Genomic DNA, 12,223 nt, shown 5'->3' with positions numbered 1-12,223 from the left:
AGTCTTAATACTATGCTAGAAAGGTTTAATAAAAGGAAAGAAGTCACCCTTCAGGATCTCCAGTTAGAAGTCAAAATAGTTAAAAAAGAAATTTTAGAATTAAAACAAATAAGTCAAAAGTTACAAACTGAGAATTACGGAATTAAACAAGATTTAGTTAAACTGTTAGAATCTAGAGCAGAGTCTAGTAATCCCTTTGGTAAGTGTAGTTTTGAGTCAGAACCTGAGTCTTCCTATAGTAACATAAGTGATAAAGTAATTAAGTTAATTAAACAGATTAATTGTAGAAAATGGTATTCCCGAGTTAGTATTTTTATTGGTGAATTTGAGTTAAACACAGTCGCCCTTTTTGATTCAGGAGCTGATTTAAATTGTATTCAAGAAGGTCTAGTTCCAACCCAGTTTTACAAAAATTCAAAAGAAGTCTTAGGAACAGCGTTTGGTAAAGCCTTGAAGTTAAAATATGAGTTACCCAAAGCCCATGTATGCCAAAATAAAATATGCTTTAAGACGTCTTTTGTCCTAATCCAAGATATCACAGATGAGGTAATTTTAGGTCTACCTTTTATCTCATTACTTTATCCTTTCCAGGTAGAATATGATGGAGTCACCTCAAGCCAATTAGGAGAAAAGAGTTAAATTCGAATTCCTAACCAAACCAGAGTTACACAGTCTTAAGCTACTTCAAAAGTCAGCAGTTTCTAAGTCAGTCAAGTTAATCCAGAGTAAAACAAACCAAGTTAACTTTTTGAAAGAAGAAATTAAGTTCGAAAGGATAGAACAACAGTTAGCCGATAAGTCACTTCAGCCACAAATTGGTAAATTTGAAGAAAAGTTAAAAAAGGAAGTTTGTTCTGATTTACCTAATGCTTTTTGGCACCGAAAGCAACATGTAGTTACTTTACCATATGTCAAGTCATTTAGTGAAAAGAATATTCCTACCAAAGCCCGTCCAATTCAAATGAGTCAAGAATTAATAGAATTATGTAAAGCCGAAGTCACGGATTTAGTTAACAAAGGAATAGTTAGAAAAAGTAAATCACCCTGGTCTTGTCCAGCTTTTTATGTTCAGAAAAATGACGAGTTAGAAAGAGGAGCCCCTCGCCTAGTTATCAATTACAAGCCCCTTAATTCAGTCTTAGAATGGATTAGATACCCAATTCCTAATAAAAGAGATTTAGTTAATCGATTAGAAAAAGCAGTTATCTTTAGTAAATTTGATATGAAGAGCGGTTTTTGGCAAATTCAAATTAAAGAGTCAGATAGATACAAAACTGCATTCGTAACCCCTTGCGGTCATTACGAGTGGAATGTTATGCCTTTTGGATTAAAAAAATGCGCCTAGTGAATTCCAGAATATAATGAATGAGATTTTTAATGATTACAGTCATTTTTCCATAGTTTATATAGATGATGTTCTTATCTTTTCTGAGTCAATTCAGCAGCACTGGAAGCACTTACATAAGTTCTTACACATAGTTAAAACTAATGGTTTAGTTCTTTCTGCTAAAAAGATCAAGTTATTTCAAGTCAATGTCAGGTTTCTAGGTTTCAACATCAGTCAATCCCAAATAAGCCCAATCAATCGAGTTATCCAGTTTGCAGATAAATTTCCAGATCAAATTCTAGAAAAGAGTCAACTTCAGAGATTTTTAGGATCTTTGAATTATGTTTATGATTTCTATCAAAATCTAAGAAAGTTATGAAAGCCCATGTTTGATCGTCTCCAGAGCAATCCTCCTGCCTGGACTCCGAGTCATACAGAAATAGTTAAACAGATCAAAATCCATGTCAAGTCACTCCCATTCCTTGGTATTCCTTCAGTTAATGCTTTTAAAATTGTTGAAACAGATGCCTCTGAGTCTGGTTATGGTGGTATTCTAAAGCAAAGAGTTACCCCTGAGTCACTTGAGCAAATTGTTCATTTTCATTCCGGAGTTTGTAGCCAATCTCAAGTTAATTATAGTACTATTAAAAAAGAGATTTTATCTATAGTATTATGCATCAGTAAATTTCAAGATGATTTATTAAATCAAAAGTTTTTAGTAAGAGTTGATTGCAAGTCAGCAAAGCATGTTTTAGAAAAAGATGTTAAAAATATAGCTAGTAAAAAGATTTTTGCACGATGGCAAGCCATTTTGAGTGTTTTTAATTTTGAGTTAGAATATTTGAGAGGTAGTGAGAACAGTATTCCTGATTTTCTCACAAGAGAGTTCCTGCAGGACAAACAAGCAGAATCATGACCAGTAAAGAAAAAGACAAGCACAAAATGCAGTACAGTCAACCGAGTCAGCCAAGCCCAAGTCAACCCAGAATCCTTCCAGCAACCATGATGCCAGTTAAACAAGAGTCATCTTCCCAACTTGTGCCCTTCCCAGGTTATTCTCCAATTCCAGTTAATAATAGGTTTAATCCCTTGAGGCAACCTTCTTTGCGCCCTAATTATCAGTCAGCTTTAGTTTCTCCGTATGATCCTTTCATAATTAACCCTTCTGCTTCAGTGCCTTCTCAAAGTCAAAGCCCAGCTAAAAGATCCAACTATGCGCCATAAGCCATTGTCATCTTTTTACAGTTGAGTCAAATCTTGAAGAGCTATGTGACCCAGTTAAAATTACTAAGAAGTTCTTCCCTCCTAATCTTCATTATTTTCCGAGTCACCCATCCAAGTCAATTAAGTTTTACAGAGATATCCTCTATGAAACCCAGTCAATAGATATTAGGCCAATCAAAGACAAAGAGACAAATGCCACAATTTTTCATTCCCTTTACATACGCCAGATTCTTATGCCCCAAGTTTGGAGTCGCAATCCCTATGACCAGTTACCCCTTCAATCAGGCCTTACCTATAATTATGGTGATTACATTGATGCCTGGTACACAATTTTTTATCATCAGCACCCTGATTTCAGTCATTCATGGTTTCTTAATTTTGATGCCAAATTTGAAGCCCAGTTTCCTTTCTGGTTTCTCCAATGGTGGAATATCCATGGCCCCATTTGGGAAATCATTCCAGTTGAACTCCAACAATCAGTTAATTATTTTAGCCAAAAGCACAAGTTAACAAAGTCAGAGAAGTTTTTTCCTACATTCCTCCATTTCGTAGCCAAGTACAAAGTCCCCTGGATTATGAAATGGAATTATCAAGTTAATTGGGATACCAGAGTTTTATCTAGACATTTTGCAGTTAAGTGGTGGGATAAAGTCAGAATCGATAAAATAATCTACCAAGTTAATGCAGAGTTTCCGCCCCTCCAGGCGCCAGTCAACCTAGTTAAAGATGCCTCCCCAAGCAGTTCCAATGCCTCTCTCAAAGGAAAATCCAAAAAAGATTTAACAGAGTTAGCTGAGCAAATTCTTGCCCAAGTCACACAAATGAAAGATGAAGAGAGTGATGATGCCAGTCCAAAGTCTGAGTCTTCCTCAAGCCAACAGCAAAGCCAGCCTTTCAGTCAAAAGCCTAAGCCCGGATGGTCAGACTATGCCCCCGACAGTCAAGATCCTTATGATATGAATGAAGATTAAGCCTTACCACACAGCAGCCGAAAGCAGAGTTAAAGCAAAAGCCAGAGTTAAAGCAAAAGTAAAGATGCCCGACAAGTGAAAATTAAAGCAAAGATGCCCCTGAGTTAAAGCAAAAGCAAAGATGCCCCGACAAGTGAAAGTTAAAAGCAGAAGTTAAAGTAGAAGTAATTTGAAAAGTTATTTTGTCTTTTCTCATATGCCAAGTCTATAAGTTAGAACCCCAAGTCATTTGTAACCTCAAGCTTGACATAGTAAACATTGTATTTTCTTCAGTTTTCAGAGTTCTCTCAGAGTGTTGAGTGAGGAACTAGGATTTCTGTAAGTTTTTACTTTGTTTGTCAGCTTCACTAGTTAATCAAAGTAAAAGAGTTTTGAGTTAACATAGTCCTTCACATTCTAATTTCTAGTTAATCCTATTTTCATTCCTAATTCATTATTTTAATATTCTTTGGTTATTTAATTCATTCCTAAGCATTATTTTAATTTAAATGATTAATTACATTTTCATTCATACCATTTCTGAGTTAAGAATTGCATGCATTTATTCTATTTTAAGTTTTTATTATCAGTTGTCTCGATTCATCAAAGCCTATCTCTTCCTTCGTTTAACCTTCCGCCCTTTTGGTTAACTAGTTAAAAAGCTAGTTTTATTATCTTCGTATGGTCCTAGTCCCCTTGTATATATATATATATATACCTATCCCTTCAGTCTTATCTGTCGGTGAGGATACTTCCTCGCTCGCCGTGCCAGCAGGCACGTGTTTTGAGAGAGTAGTTTGGGAAAGGTTTTGGAATGGGAATGGTGATGGTATACTATTACAAGATTACGGATTTCACTATGGTTTGGCTAAACAATTTATACATTGTAGGGGACTTTTTCTTCTGGCAGCTACAAATGGGTTGGGCTGTCGTAAGGAGCGAACTGATGAAGTTATCCCCCTGTGTCTGAGTTCGAAGATCAAGCCCCAAGAATATTTCGAAAGGGTAGTGAAGCCTTGGGAAATACCTTGGTTACCTTCACCAATGAAAATAACAACAACTTACAGATTGATTTTCTAACTTGGCATGAGAGGCTTGTGGCATGGAAGCAAAATTTTCATGAGTTTAGCACTGAAGAGAAAGCTGTGTGTTTCTGAGAAAAAAGGAAGGTATTAAGATAGGAGAGGAGGGGTTTGTAGGAAGGTTTGGTGGAGAGAGATGGGAATGGGTGGCTAAAGTGTTTTTTCGGCAGCTTGACAGAGGCTCTGTCAAATGCTATAGCAATCTGCCAAAACGGGAAAATGAGGGAGAAGGGTGAGTAGAGCACGAATTTGCTGAGTTTTGCAGGTGAGAGAGGAAGCTTGCTCTCCAGATGTGGGTTGCTTCTTGTTGGGTAGAAGAGGCCACATTTTATAGCCACTGGAAGCTATCCCTTCGTAAGAAACCCTAATGGTTTATATCCAATTTGGCCAAGCTTTTCCCTTCCTTTCTCCTCCCCTCTTTTGACTCATCTTTTTTTGGCAAAATCTTCTCTGTCCAATCTCACAAAATCAGGGATTTTGGGAGCTCAATCCTCTTCCTGCAGCTGCCACAGGGGAGAACCTCTTATTTCCAGCCATCTCCTTCCCTTCTTTCCTTCCTTCTTCTATGGCTAGATCTGATGAGGGAAAGAAATGGGTATGCACGCTGGTTCAAAGGTGTTGACTGTGCAAATCTCACGGCCTGGGGTTCCTTCCTTAACACGTGGCTTCCTGCTTTTGGATGCGGTGCGGTTGTGCGCGGGCGTGCCAGCATGGTCTACCGTGCGTCGAGATGGTGATGTGGATGAAAATGGTTAAGTGGTGCGCCTGTTTGGGTTCGACTCCTAATCAAACGATTGTGGCCGAGAGAGGAACTGATCTCGGCCATCAGGTTCACGGCCTGAGCTACAAGGCCGTTTAATGGTGGTGTTGATGGTGGATTTTGGGCGTTGCTCCGGCGCGTTGCTCAGGGAGCGACGGTCGTATGATATATGGGGTGAATGAGAGAGTAACAGAGATGGTGCTCCGGCGCCTTGAAAATCAAGGGTCGTATGATATATTGATGAACGGATTTTTCTTACAATCTAACACTACTCCTAGGAAAGCAAGTAAAGATATTGAAAGTGCATTACAGGAAAATATAAGTTGCTCCGTGGGAGGCTTTTTGGTTTGGTGTTTGTTTGAACCCTTTGAATGTAGCTCGAACTTGGTATTTATAGGAGGAGCGCTTGGAGGAGTAATCGAGGCTGAAAATCTGCTTTGTGGAGCCTGATCAAAGCAAGTGGGTAGTCCAATCGACATTTGGGATCGTAAAGCATGGTGGTGTGACCCCATGAATCCTGGTAAATCTCGGCCGCCGCCCTGATCGTGGGTTCTGCGCTTCTGGCCGTGGGGACGCATTTATTGCTCTGATAGCTGGTGACCTAATCTCTCAAGCTGTAAGAATCCTTGTGAGAATGTTTACGTCTAATCACTCTGATTCCTATCACCAAATCCTGGCTTCAGTCACTTCCCACCTTCCCTCGTGCATTAAATGCTTATTCGTGGCCAGTGGGTTTGCTGCAATAAACAGAGGCATTACTTCATTAAATGAAGCATGGGACCCTGCTGTCACGTGATGATTTGACTTTAATACCTTTGGCCGTGATTTTGTTCCCTCGGCCTCGGCCTATAATCGAGGCCGAGATGATCATGCCTTAGCAATTTTTCTTTTGTTTTCAGGAAGGCCAAACATCTTGGCGAAACGCCGCGTTTTAGATTTACGAGCAAGTGCTAGGGCCGAGAAAAAGGGGCTCCTTCTGGCCGTGATTTATTAGGCACAAACAAAAGGGTGATTTCCCTCCTAGCCGTTTGCGCGCCAATATCCCTTGGTCCTTTGGATGTTTTTTGCTTGAAACTTGTTCCTTCCCATGTGCTGGAGTCTCCCAGCAGCTCTGTGCATGTTTTCCTCCTAGCCCCTTTCGTGGCTTTGTTCTCCAGCCAAGTGTTGAGGCTCTTACTGCCTCCTATTCTATTTGTATGGGCCTCTTGAAACAACAATATGATTTATCAAATAAATGGGTTAACCTTATCAAGTGTTGGGCCATTTTGGTTGAAGTAATGGTCTATTTTCTGGTTGGGCTATTTTGGTTGGAGTAATGGGCTACTTTCTCTCTTGTGCTTACCCACGTTTGAGCCTAAGAAATAGGCTTGAGTTCTGAGGCTCCCAAGCAACCCGAGACTTCCATTTCTCTGCCCACCAATGAGTCTCATGACAACTTATTATCATCCATACCACAACCCACTCAAGCAAGCCCCGGGCATTTGAGTGGCTTGGCCCCACTTGGGCTTGTAGTGTGGTTGGGTGTGAAATAATAATTTCCCACTTGGCATGGCATGTCGCTTGGAATGCTTTAATTTCATCGTCCTCGAAAAGAGACATGATGCTTGACAAGATAATTAGCATGGGCTCGTAGAGCTAGGGTATTTTATAAGCTCATCTCGATTCTTAGCATGACGGATCATTTATTTGGCATGGCACGTGGACTATGGCTTGTATGAGCGCGTGTGACAAATTTTTGCGTGCTCCAAGTCAGATATTTTCTTAATAAGGTGTTGTACTGGGCCGGGAATTTATTTGGGCCCGACCCTGGATTTTTTGGGTCTCAACATTAGCCCCCTTAATTATAGGGGCCATGGACATGTGCTGGAATGGGCCGAATGATTAAACCCAATCCAAAAAATCAGATTTGTAAATATAGGGCACCTCTCCTCTTCCCGCGTGCAAAATGACGGCGTGCTATGATGGAACCCAACAGTTGCCTGCGGTTTCCCAACACCAACTGCCTTCTTCTTCTTTTTTATTATTATTATTTTTTGTTCTCTCACCTTTTCTTCCTCTTTTCACGCACCAGACCCATTTTTTCTCCATTACTCCTCTCTTCTTTCTCCTTTGTTTGGCCTAGGCTCGTCCCCTTGTGAACACATGCTTGACTAATTATGGATGTTTCCCTTGGTTGCGAAAAATGGAGATTGACAGGATGTATGTCCCATAATACTTGATTCTTCCACTCTTTTTATTTTTTTATTTTTTATAATCTGAGAGACAACTTGCTTGTCATGCTTGTGATCACAGATTGAGACTTTCGCTTGTTATGGGCTCGAATTTTTTTGTATGCAGGGATTTATCGCCTTGCCAAGGCTTGTTATGGCGTCTGCTAATCCATCACTCATTATCAAGGATCATCTTTTTTCTATGGAAGACAAGTTAAAGAGGGGGAGGCCCCCTCTCTTACTTAAGGGTGCCGGAGAACCGGCCCTAGAAATTGCTCCTGTGATTGATCCCGCATCTATATTGAGGTGCTGTATAGAGAGGGGTCTGTTTCTGGCAATCCCCCTATTTTTCAATATCCGTGTGGCACCAGCAAGGGTTGGTCGGAATGGGTCAATCAAGAACTGAGGGACCCGTCTACTCATGACATTTTGAGTCGAGCAGGGGTGTTGGATGCTATTTTCCTTTCCAAGGCATGTGACATCCATGTTGAGGCCAAAATGCTCCGGCATGTGGTGAGGCGATGGAGTTTCGAGACTCACACCTTCATCTGTTCATGGGGAGAGTTTACTCCTACTCTTGAGGACGTGGCCAACATCTTCCATCTCCCACTTTGCGGCAACCAAGATCCCTTCCATGTCACACTAGCACCGAAGGACAAAAGGAAGCTTGAGGTTTTACGGAAGGGTGCCCCGACTGCCCCTAGCACTTCCTTGCGGTTTAGCAACTGGATTCAACATTTCGGGGATGTTAATAAGCATGAGCCATGTCGTCTTGCAGTGTTCGTATCATTGTTGCTTGGGAAATTCCTCTTCTGTGATTTTTCCCAAGATTGCTTACATGCACGGGTGTTCCCCTTGGCTTTGGCAGTAGCACGTGGCGATACGATTCCCTTAGCCCCTATGTTCTTGGGGCATCTATACCGCTTGCTTGACCAGGTTCAGTTTCTCGAGAAAGGGGCAGCGGGAACCATGGCTGTGGAAACTCTACTAAATTCCAGCTTTCTCCAAGTATTCTTATGGGAGCGGTTCAAAGGGATAGAGGTATCTCCGCTTTCATATTCAAAGGCTGAGCAATCTGTTGATTCTGATGATGGTTCCTACGTACCAAGGAGACTCCCTCTAGTATGTAGATGGTTCCGACGAATGCAAAGAAATGGCCAAAATTTTCTAGAGTTGCTAGATGATGTTGAGAGCTTCATCTTTCGTCCCTACTATGCTTTATCAGAGGGATTCAAACATATACCCCTCTATGTTGATTCCGATGATCTGGTTGAAGCCCTGATGACAATGGTGTGAGGTCGTCAATTACGAAGAAAAGCGTTGTTAAGTGCCGCATGCCTTCCCTTGCCCACACTGGGTGACGACCACTTGGAAGTTTCTGTGCGTTATTCACCACATAGAGTTAGGCAACAGTTTGGATTTGATCAGGGCATGCCTCTCAACCCTGGCCAGGGCGATCCCTTCATGCTGCATAGGGTTTTTTGGACCAGTGACAATGTGCCGGAAAATGGCAGCCCTCTTGCTCTTGCTTTGGCTGACAAGGGACACGCTGGTGCCCTCTCGAAGGCCTACCAACATTATTGGAACTGTTGTTTCACTTCATTCAGTCGATTCCATGCTGCCCATTGTGATAGATTGCTTCCCACCACAGTTCGTCACACTCACCTAGTGTCGGAAGAAAAAGCCATCTCCTTGAGCGCGAAACGGAACCTGCCCTTCACTTCCAAACGTGGGGATGTTGTTGGTGATTTTTCTAAGTTAAAACAGAAGTTGGAGAGGCCAAGCTCTCGCAGTGTCAGGCCAAGCTCTGTCTTCTCATAGTAAGTACCACTTACTCGTAACTCATGTCTACGTAATTTTTTTTTATTTGTTCTGAACCCCCCCTTTTTTAAGTACTTCCCAAATCAAAGGCAAAGGCAAGGAGGCTCCCGCGATTCCAAAGCGTCGAAGCATACGCATACTTCAAACAAGGTTTGCTAACGCCCGCAAAGGCGGGAGTGAAAGCTCAGGACCTAGATTAGTGGTGGCAGTTGACGATGATGGAAGTGACGAAGATGATGCTGTAGAAACTGGAATTAGCACCCACGAGCAAGAGAGCATTCACGACACAAGTGGCATGGATGAGGACCTGGATGAAGACCAATATTATAGCCGTGATGAAGGTACCTACCCGGATCTTGACACTCACTCGGAGGAGTCGGATGCCTCAGATATGCCTCCTGGATTTGCTAGCAGCCACGAGCGACGTTTTAACGTTGAACCAGTATCGGACACCCTTCCTATTTGTTGTATTTACATATATGTGTCGCGCACTGCCTGGTTTAACTCACGACTCATGCTCCACTCTTCTGCTGCATGTTGTCCTTACCGCTAAGGATATGGCATGCCATTACACAGAGGCTGGCTCTAGTCTTCTTGCTGTTGTCACTGACACTACACAAGCTGCCAACAAGGTATCCATAATTTGTTTTCCATCTTCTATGCTCTAATTTTGCCTCCTCTCGTGCTATCTGTCATTTTAACTTGTTTTTCTTTCTTTTCTTTAGAACGAGAGTGCTTCACAAGTTGCGAAGGATATACTCTCTACTCCTTCAATTGACGCAGTTGCTGATGCTACCTTGCGCCTTCCAGCAATGCTGCTTCCTACTTCCCCTCTTCTTAGAGCATCTGACACAGCTGTTGGCACGACTCTGAACCTTCTAGCAGCATCGCCTCGTGGTGAAGTTACTAGCGAGAGTTTGCAAGTTGGTGATGTTCCCACCGAGAGTACCTTTGTGGGGCATTTATCAGAGGGAAATCTATCCTGGCAGGATTGGGAGAATTCTTTCACTACGTTCAAAGCCTTATTTGATGGTGGCGTCAAAATTCTCCGATCCATCGATGAGCTTCTTCCACTTTGCTAAAGATTTGATGAATATGCGACGTTCCAGGATGCTTTTGTATTCCCGTAAACAGTTGAAGTTTCGAAGAAATTCATGGACAAATACGGAGGCTTTATGGACATTACGAGCATCACTTCATCTTTTTCCAAAAGCGCTGCCCTTTGGGCCCTTGGCTTGGTGCTTTGCGGAATAGACACCATGCAACTCATGGATATCACAAATCACAAGCTCCTTTGTTGGCGAGACGCCATCTGCGAGGCCATGACCCTAGGGTTTCATGTGGACTTTCTCCTCAACTTGGTGAGGAATCTAGCACGTGCCATATTTGAGGCGTGAGCTCTTCATGGCATGGGATTAATACTAGGTTCTGATGAAGTGAAAACTGCAGCTGACGCCTTAAACCTTAAGCGGCGAGAATTGGAGGCTCAACGTCAGGAATTGCATGATCTTCTCCTTGCTAAAGGTGTCTCTGTCGATGGTGCAAAGTGCGTGGCGGAAGCAGCAGCTAGGTTGTCTCATAGGGCGTCCTCCGTCCTCTTTGGACATTCTTCATAATTTCCTGGTACGTAACGCTTTCGATTTCCCATCTCCTCGTCTTTCTTCTCGTTTTCATCTCATCTCCTTTATTGTTAGGCTGCCTCTTCCAGCATTGGTCTTGACATATGCTCTTACTTCTTTTTTTGCAGGTTATTTTCTTTGGCTTGGGGTCAGTTGGCTTGGTGCACAATTCCCATCTTTCTTGAGACCATAGGATGTATTAACCTTCATCATGTGTAACTTTATTTTTTGTTATTGCTGTGTACCTTTTGGATAATCTAATGACTATGTTGTTATGACTTTGCAATGTAACTTTGAACCGCTGGAACTTGTATTAATTTCTGAATGCTTGAGGCATGTTGTAATTCATGTATCTCATATATATATATATATTGCTTGTTTGGGAGAATTTGCTCTTGTGAACTTCCTGAATTTTGTTTTTTTTTTTTTGACAGGTTGGCTAGCCTTAGAAAACAAGGTATATGCTGCCGAAATTTCAACATGTCTTCTAAGTAAAAATTCCTGCTGCATTGCTTTCTAGAATTTTTTTTTTCTTTTGCAAGGCTTGTCCTAGTTATTTGGCCCGAAATGCACCCTTTTGTGACGCCTTGTTAGGGCCAGACTAGTGTGCGCATGGTTTTTTACTAATGTTTTGTAAAATTCCCAGATGTTTTGAATTCCTTATCGAAAGGGTACCATAGTTCCGTTATTCTGGCACCTTAAGAATTGCATGCCCCTTTTTTTTTGTAATAGCTTGGCTTTGCATGCCTTATGTTATTTTGCTTAGGCATGATGCTTGTTAACAGTTCGGGACCCCATCCAAGTGACTTTGCTTGGCATGTTTTACTGCTAAGTAGAGTGTGTTTTTTTTTTCTCTTTTTTTTTTTTTTTTTTATAAGGGGAATTTGAAATGGAAGAATAGCAAGACTCCAAGGACATATTTTTTTTTCAAAATAATACTTCATTCTCATTGCAAAGCCCATGCTACCATGATGGTGCTTCCTACAAAAGTGTCTTTTTTTTTTCAAAATGTGAAGGTAAGACAGAAGGAGTTCATTTCTAACATAAAGGAAAATGCGGTAATAAAAAGTGTTGGACACAAGATTAACTTAGCAGTAGTAAGGCTTGAGCCACTTCCTGTTGACGGGGTCTGTTAGCGTGCCTTCTTTGACAGAGACCAAGCGATAATAGCCGTTGCTGTAAACTTCTTTGACTGCGAATGGACCTTCCCATTGTGGGGCAAACTTGGAA

Source organism: Prunus avium, chromosome 5 (genome assembly GCF_965620075.1).
Source record: "Prunus avium chromosome 5, drPruAviu1.hap1.1, whole genome shotgun sequence".
In the NCBI taxonomy this organism is placed as follows: domain Eukaryota; kingdom Viridiplantae; phylum Streptophyta; class Magnoliopsida; order Rosales; family Rosaceae; genus Prunus; species Prunus avium.
Note: the sequence above shows the minus strand (reverse complement) of the source record.